This window comes from Ceratosolen solmsi, unplaced genomic scaffold (assembly GCF_000503995.2).
Source record: "Ceratosolen solmsi marchali unplaced genomic scaffold, CerSol_1.0 scaffold11, whole genome shotgun sequence".
Taxonomy (NCBI): domain Eukaryota; kingdom Metazoa; phylum Arthropoda; class Insecta; order Hymenoptera; family Agaonidae; genus Ceratosolen; species Ceratosolen solmsi.
The window spans coordinates 5,432,752-5,441,349 of NW_011948416.1; the positions used below are offsets into that span (position 1 = coordinate 5,432,752).

Genomic DNA, 8,598 nt, shown 5'->3' on the forward strand with positions numbered 1-8,598 from the left:
TTAAAATAATTATAGGGACAAGTTAAAGGGGGGGGGGGGGGTAAGGAAAGCAACCTATTCCCGATATCCATATAGGATTGCTCTGCTTTCAATGGGCGTGTTAAGCTTGCAAGCCTCGTAATACTTTATGCGATTCGAGTGCATAAAGCTATTTAACGATGCTACAAAGTCCCTTCGATATTAAACAGTACAATTTAAATCCAATACTAAAAAGTTATTTGACGGTAAACACATTTCATGTTAAAATATTTGATCGACGAAAGCTTCTTTAATCCCAGTTTTAAAGTTCGGCGAGGCTCGCGCCAAGTCGAGTGTTTACCAGCGGTTTAGGTATAATCGGCCTTGCCTGCGTAAACTCGCGGAAGGAGAAAAGATCTCTCCCCGTCTGCGCGGGATATTGAGAGAATTGTAGAAAGGGACGTGACCGGGGAGAGGGAAGAAGTAGAGGGTGGGGTCGCGGTGCCGGCGGCTGGTCGCACCGGCTGCGGACTTAACCGGGGGAACGACGGGAGAATCCCCCACTTCACCCTCCCTCGCCACTGCGTTGCAGCACGCGTATTACAGGGATATGGAGAGCGAACGAAAGTGAGAGTAAGTGAGCGAGAGTGAGATAGTGAGAGAGTGAGAGATAGAGAGATGGTCGTCTCGTGGCGGTAGAGTAGGAGACGGGTTGGAAGGGGGAGGGGGGCTAGAAACAGAAATAAAGACAGGTGACGGCAGCGGTAAAGAGAGACAGAGCTAATACATAACGTGTGCGAACAGCTTGCGATTGTTTACAGTGACCGGATGAGTATGAACAAAGTCCTTAATCGGCCTCTTATTTATGATTGATATTGTCCAGGGTTAAAGATCACGGTATCGTAACCTGATGGATAAGTAGGCGTCATCGTCTGTCATTCGCAGGCTAGTTTTGATGTCAATACGGACAACCGAGATCCGTTACTCGTTTGTACGTGAACAAAAAATATATGCTTAGACGTACAACATCGAAGATACCAAAATAGAATCCGATAAGTACTACAGTCCATAAACAAAATCGTTACAGCATCAATGAAGTGACGACGACGACTACGACGTGTCAACAACTCGTGACGATAACGTGTCCGGATGCAACAAGTTGCATTGTTCCACTCGGTTACGGTCACGTGCGCGCGTCCGAAGCCTAACTCAACCTCACAAGGAAAAATCAAAGAGAAGGAGCATAGTCGCGTGCGAGAAAGAGCGGGAAGAAAAGGGGAGGTGTGTGTGTGTGTGTGTGTGTGTGTGTGTGTGTGTGTGAGAGGGGAGGGGCAAAGAAGAGATACAGAGTGGTGGTGTGTCGTAGAGAGGGAGAGAGCACGAGAGAGGGTAGACAAGTTTGGGACACCGCGTGTACACCCGGGGGGGCAAGCGAGCCCCACTCCCATTTGGTGTGAGGCGTCTCTTGTTGAGACCAATATCCCTACGAGACTGCTACGGGATGACGGCATGGAAGAGGAAGAGCTGGAGAGGTGGACGAAGCGTCGAAGAGAGAGAGAGAGAGAGAGAGAGAGAGAGAGAGAGAGAGAGCGTGGTGTGGTGTAGATGTAGTAGGAGGTGGATAACGATGGGAGAGTGAATCGGCGAAGCGTGGAAGGCGCGGGGTGCCCTGACCGGGGTGGGGGTGCGCTACTCCTGGAAACTCGACAAGGGATTACGAGCGGTGGGAAGGGGCCCAGGGTGACGAGAAGTGGTAGTAGTGGGAGGGAGGGGGGCATACGAGACCAACGCGCGAAGAAGCGCAAGGAGAAAGACGTAAGATGAAAGAAAAAGCTGTCGGAGGGGGAGGTGACGGAGAGCGCTGGCAATCATATGGCTGAACGGCACCGGATGAGGAGAGGAAGACGGGAGGTGATCGGTATTGGCATTGCTAACCCGAAGACAAGTTAAAATTCGCTTCGATCGCGCCGTTATGCTTAATCATATGAGATAGTGCACGATGAATCGTAAAAATGAGAAAAAAATACGTACAAGCAGAATGGGAAAAATGTAAAAGGTATTAAATGAATTATCGAGGATTGCGGAAGTTCAATCGCGTGAAAAAGTGCTTGAAAAACTTGGAACGAAACTACGTGGTCAAAATAAAGCGAGCAGAGGCGATAATTATCGCAAGCTCTTGTCATCTCGAAAATAAGAAAGAGAATGAAAAATGCCTCTGGTGAAATGAAAAAGCTGCGTAAAGACGAAGCTTTCGCTGCAGCACAGTGATAGATCTACAAGCCCCGATTGTCTATTTTTGTCGTATTACGATTCAGCGGCCCCCGGCATTTGGTGCACCGCCTGGCAGACTCGAGAGCTATCCTTATTTCCTTTGTTCATCAATTATTTTCACCTTTCTCCCAACGCGTAAAACTTCACGTCATATCGCGAGTTGTTCTCTCTTATTCGCTCATGACGCTGCTGGAGAGCTTTGGTGAAGCCAATACCGCTTTGAGGGCTGATCCTATTCTTTTCGAGAGCCCGCAAAGGATTTTCAATAAGTTGTCTACGTGATGTAAAGTTTTTTTTGTCTAATACTCATTATTCGTCGCTGGCTGAGACTTTAGCTGAAATAAAATCTCTCTCTCTTTCAACCCGCTTGCTTCTCGTACTAAAATTAAAAATAATTAGTCTATTGATAAAATAGAAATGTGTATTGATTATTACATATATATATATATATGTATATCGAATAAAGCAGAAATATAAACAGAATTAAAGCGATGCTCGAGGACGACTATTTCAGGGCAGTTATGAGATTTAGAATTGGAAAAAGGACTCTTAGGACGATCGTTAATATCGTGGATAAACTTAATGCTCGTTAGTAAAATTGAGTGCGCTTTTATTTATTTATTTTTTTCTTTCACATTTACTTAATGTATTACTATTTCGACGAACGGTGCTTTAATAAAACTGATTGATTAAATTAAAATGAAATTATATGTGTGTTGAATGGTACATGTGAACGGATTTCTTTTCTGTTTTTTTTTCTTCAAAACTTTTAAAAATATGAAGATTTGAAGAAACATCTTGAATGTAAACTATGAGTCTGTGCAATTTTCTAATTTCATTTGTGAACTGAAAATTTAAATAGTTGAATTGAAAGAATAAAGTTGCAATTCGATAATAGGGTTTTTCAATTGTCCGATAAGATGAAGAAATCAAAATTTACTTTTTAGTTGAATAAGAAAATTCCATCGATCTGTATTTGCAAACGTTTCCAAACAAAAGTAAATGCGTATTTTATTTGTCACCAATAACAGAAACAACTTGTTATTTACTTTTAATTTGAGGAACTTCTGATTCAATATTTAGTCTTAATGAATATTTTAATACTTTAATTGATCAGCCGAAAGCTTATTCAATGCATTTTTTCTTTTAAACCCGGAAATTGAAAAGGAAACTGTAAAATCTAAAATATCTCGTTTGCTTACGAACAAAATGAAACATTGGCATTCGACCAAAAATTTTCGATTGAAAAATACTTCCTCAAAAATAGGAATGAGGGAAATAAATTTATTGCCCACGATGAAAGACTTACACCTTTTGTATAAGTACCAATTGTAAATGTAAGCCGAATTTATTTTCATAGCAATGCTATTTATTGCTGAAATAATACAATTACAAATAACATTGCGGATTAATATTTTCTCATAATTAAGGATACTCTCGTTTATTATAATAAAAGATGCTCGATCATAAGATCATAAGACGCAATCATAAGAACCGCATTAAGACGGCTACATTAAAATATTTTTATTACCTTAACGATACTTAAGCGTATGACTCTTACACGGGGATCAACATTACACGCACGTCATTCCAGATTTAATTTTTTAATAATTCCTCCGACGAAGTCTTTAAAATACGATTTAATCGTTTCACCTTTTGACATAAAGCATATAAATATATGCAGAACGTCTAATTACAAGAATTAAGCAGCAGTAGTGAATTGTGGAAATTGCCTACTGACGAATTCTATCTTGGACCATTCAAATGCCAATAAGCATCATTGAAAAAAACCAATAAGACGAGGTTGGAAAATCGGGATTTTTCACGTCTCAAGATCCATTAACGAAAACAATTAACATTAACACACATTGTCGGAGCCACGTGTTCGTCAATCAGCCGAACCGTGTGCTCCTAAGGGCAGTAAAATCAAGCGCAAGGAAGGTCATCGAGATGAGCTTGTAACTTGCTCGCGAAGGAAGTCTTGTGGCAAAAGCGTCCACAGCCAAGCTCGAGCACAATGTGCGCGCGTTTGTGGCGGGATTTCGCGACGATGACTACGCCGACGCTCGCCTGCCTGCCTGCCTGCCTGACCTTCTCCCACCCCCGTCCCCCTCCCCGACCCCTCTATAACAATCGCTCGCTCGCTCTCACTCTGTCACACACACACACACACACTCTCTCTCTCTCTCTTATATCGGTGGCAGTACGTATCTCCCCCACCCACCTGAAAGCTCTAAAAAGCCGCTCGTCTCACTCTCGCTAGCGCCGAAAATCTCTCGTTCTCTTCCTGACTCTCGCCCTGCCAAGTTCACTGGCAACCGACCTCCTCCCCCTTCCCTTGAACGCCCGTTTACACGCGTGTGTGCCTGCTACTTCTCTCTCTCTCTCTCTCTCTCTCTGCGTATATATATATATATATATATATATATATATATGAGTGTGTGTGTGTGTGAGCGCGCGCGCGTGTTTGTGTGTGTCATCACCCCCCACAGCAGAGCTGCGTCTCGCTTTCGGTTCCACTCCGCGGGTCGTGTTTCCCACCCTCGATCTCTCTCTCTCCCTCTCTCCGCGCGTATACCAAGCCGCTCTTGCTCACTCTCTTCGGGCTGTCATCTCTCCTCTCTCTCCCCCTTCTTTCTGCGGAAGCAGGGGGCAGGCAGAGAGAGAGAGAGAGAGAGAGAGAGAGAGAGAGAGGCAGGCAAAGGCAGCCTAGCCGGCAGCGAGGCGAGCCGAGAGCCGCCAGTCGACACGGCGATCCGTGGCCCGGAGTCGCGCTGTGCGCCAAACGTCCTCCCCCTCCCCGTTATGCCTTCTTGCCGGTGGCCTCCGATTTTTGCCCCCTGACCCGGTGCACGCCGTCGGAGTGAGAACAGCTGGCAAACTGGCGAGGGAAGGAGGTAGAGAGAAGGGGAGCGGGGAGACAGAGAGGGATCGAAGCGGCCGATGGACCGGCCAGATCGACTCCTCGCAGTCGAGTCGTGGACACCTTGTCGAGCGGCTCCGAGGCTTAAAGCCCGGCCCCTGCGACTGGTGTCTGTCGACTCGCACTGTCTCCCACTCCCGCCCTCTACGCCGCCTCACAACCAATTCCACCCCACCTCGAGACACTCGCCCCGACCGTATACTCAAAATTCATTTCACGAGGGCATTAAAGTAGAACTTAAGGGCTCCTTGACGGTTGAATGTCAATCATATGTAAACGCAGCTTTCATAAACTCGCAGCGACTAACAACATAACTCTTTGCGTTTAATCCCAAATTTAATTTTTAAATTACGAAGAAGGGTGTAGATTTGAATTTGACCGTAATTCAAAAGTACGTAATGCTTACGTAACAGTGCCGTTGTATCTTTGGCAGTATAACAATGTTTGTCTAAAACAATTATACACACACGCACGCACACACGCACGCACGCACGCACACACACACACAAAAAGCGCATATTTATTATATGTATACATTTTCGAATGTATGCAGGTACATTTAAGATATAGTTTTTATTCAACCGTACTTAAAACCCTCGAGCTCCAAATCTACATCGACGAATTCACAATGTATTCACGAGAATAAATCTTTATTCATGTCTTAGGCTATTATTGCATATGCTACAAGATAGAAGATAATAAAATAATTGTCTTACTTTAACGAATTGGTATTCATTTGCATCATAAAGTTTATCCATAAATTCCGAAGGGCTTTTGATTTTCATTAGCATCAGTTCAAGAAGAGTTTTCGTGCGGACGTGGTTACATACGCGTGTGAATGAATTTTGAGCGTACGATTCCCATGTACAGCTTTAGGAATATTCTTTTTAAAAAAAAGATTACTGTTAACACCGAAAATTGCGATTTACTTAAATATTTCTTTATTGCAGTCTTTTGAACATTGGTACATGATTTATAATAATTTCATATTAAGATTGATTACGTAATTTTTATATCTTATCATATATCATTTAGATTATTCTCATAAATCGTGAGAGCTTCGTAAAATATCATCGGCTCTTTCAAAAAATCAATTTGTCTCCAAAGGCTGATTATCTCTGGAACAGGCATTTCTATAAAAAGTTAATAGTTCATTTTAACAATTTAATAAGACGTGTATTAGTAATTCTTAATTTCCTATTGGTCAATTGAGAACTGTGTGACAAACTCTAGCGGATACACGGGAAAGAAAAACAAGAAAAAATTACTTGAGAAGCGTACATTAGCTTCTGTCAAATGAGCCACTGATAGTCGTTAAGTAACCGTAACATTACTCACAAACTCTAACCGGACTTTTAAAGTAATTTTTGTATTCTGTTTTCCCGTGTAATTATTAATCCCAGCGCAATAATAATACTTCAGAACTTCAACCTACATTAAATATATACATATGTATACATATGTATATATATATATATATATATATATATGCAAACTGACCTATCATTAATTTCATGTATTTTTTCGAGTTTTCTGCTCGATATTATCGAGTATCTATAAAAATAGAATTTAAAGTCCATAATACGTATGATTTTTAAAAAAGGCTCTTTCCTCTGCTCCTCGGAGCGTAGCCTAATTGTGAAAATCAGACGAAGAGCAGTAGCACGCAGCAAAGAAAACGGGCGAGCAGTTTTCACTAGCGCTCTCTCTCTCTCTCTCTCTCTCTCTCTCGAGTTTATTTCAAATAGATATACCAACAACCCCCATTACAATTCCCAATTGCGCCCTCAATCATATATTCCGTATAACCTATTCCATAAATTTCGATGCTCATTCGCTACAGTCGCCAGACAACGCACGCGCGACATACACAAGATACATATAACTCGGAAACTTTTTTATCGAAAAGTAATAATACGTGCATCGTATGGAGGGGGTGGGGGGAGAGATTATTTATTAATTATTATCGAACGGTGCATACCTTGACAGTGTAACTATCGACCATTTTAACAACACATCGCATACTCGGCGCTTTTTAAATATCTGACAAAAGCATGGAGACACCAAATCAATAATCCCATTGCTATAATCAAATTGTATTGCATTATCAACATTTCGATGCCATCGTTATTTTTATATACCTCGATACGCCAACGTCGGCAAGCGCACATTATGTAATGAAAACACTCAATAATATTCGAGTCAATCGAGTCATATTGATATGACAGCGGAATAAGAGGAGCAGAAAAATATTTTAAAAAACAATATACCTACAACGAAGATGTCAACGGAAGATAAAAACACTTCTAAACTTGAAGCTGATCGAATGCCATAAATACATTTAACAGTGCTGTTCGATCATATAAAACGTTTTATAGCAAAACAAGAAACGAGACTTGCGAGGAAGAATAAGAAAATTTTTACTCTTGAAAGCCTACTCAGCCTTTAAGCCTTAACACACGTAGTCGAGAGGCTCGTTTCGAAGGCACTCGAAGACGATGCTAGTAACGACGTAAAACTTGGGCGCTTTAGTGAGAGTAGTGCACTGTACGCCGCAGAGTGACACAGCGCAAACGGAGTACTCGGTAAATCCCCAACGAATATGACGAGCGCGCATTCGATGTCCGAAAGAGTGGATTGCGCTTCGCGCCACGTCGGGCAGAACGATCGACGTAGCCACGAGCCGCTCGTTTAGTCATCTTTCATAGACGAAGAAATCCAACAATTTTTCCATCGTCCCGTCATTAAAAACGTCGCGACGAGTAATCAACTCGTAATTGTGACAGTCAGGACACGGCTGAGGGCCAACGAGTTACGAGATTAGAGCGTGACCGTCACGTATTGCTCAACGTCATTTGGCATTGAGCGCACCCGGATGGCGAGTCTGAGAGAAAATCGGCCTCCACTCGAAACGCGATACCCAACACGTAAGGGTGCAAGATTCGTAGAGCACTCAGCGGGGGACGGATGCTTGGAGTCCCCAAGCTCATAAAAGAGGGAGGGTGGGAGAGAGTGGGAATGGACTGACACCACGCGGGGCCACGACTCGAGGGGTAGGGGCTGGCAGGGCACACGGGCAGGGAGAGATTTTAGAAAAAGAAGGGAGCCCCCAACTCGTCACTGCCACCGTTGCCGCTGCACCGGGGATCACCCAAGTTTAACCGCCCCGAGGCGGGAGGCTACTACTATACTAGCTCTGTTATCCACCCGCGCGCGCGCACGATTTCCCATTAGGATCAAACATGCGAGAAAGTAAGTTATCGAGGATCCTGCACGGGATACAGAGAGGCTAGAGCAGTGCAGCCTTTGGTCCCGGCGGCTCTTTCGGGTCTCGATCACGCGCGTTGTCTTCCAGACCGTATCCGACCGAATTTTGAGGTTAGGTGCGTATGTAAAGGAGCACGAGAGAGAGAGAGAGAGAGTGTGTATGTGATATGGGAGCGCGA

The 8,598-nt window shown here is 43.4% G+C and overlaps 1 protein-coding gene across 7 annotated transcripts in view; it reads right to left on the minus strand.

Moving 5' to 3' along the window:
* LOC105359223 (zinc finger protein 90-like) overlaps positions 1 to 8,598 on the minus strand; it is a 30,629-nt gene that overhangs the window by 12,733 nt on the left and 9,298 nt on the right. The gene's annotated exons all lie outside the window — the stretch shown is intronic.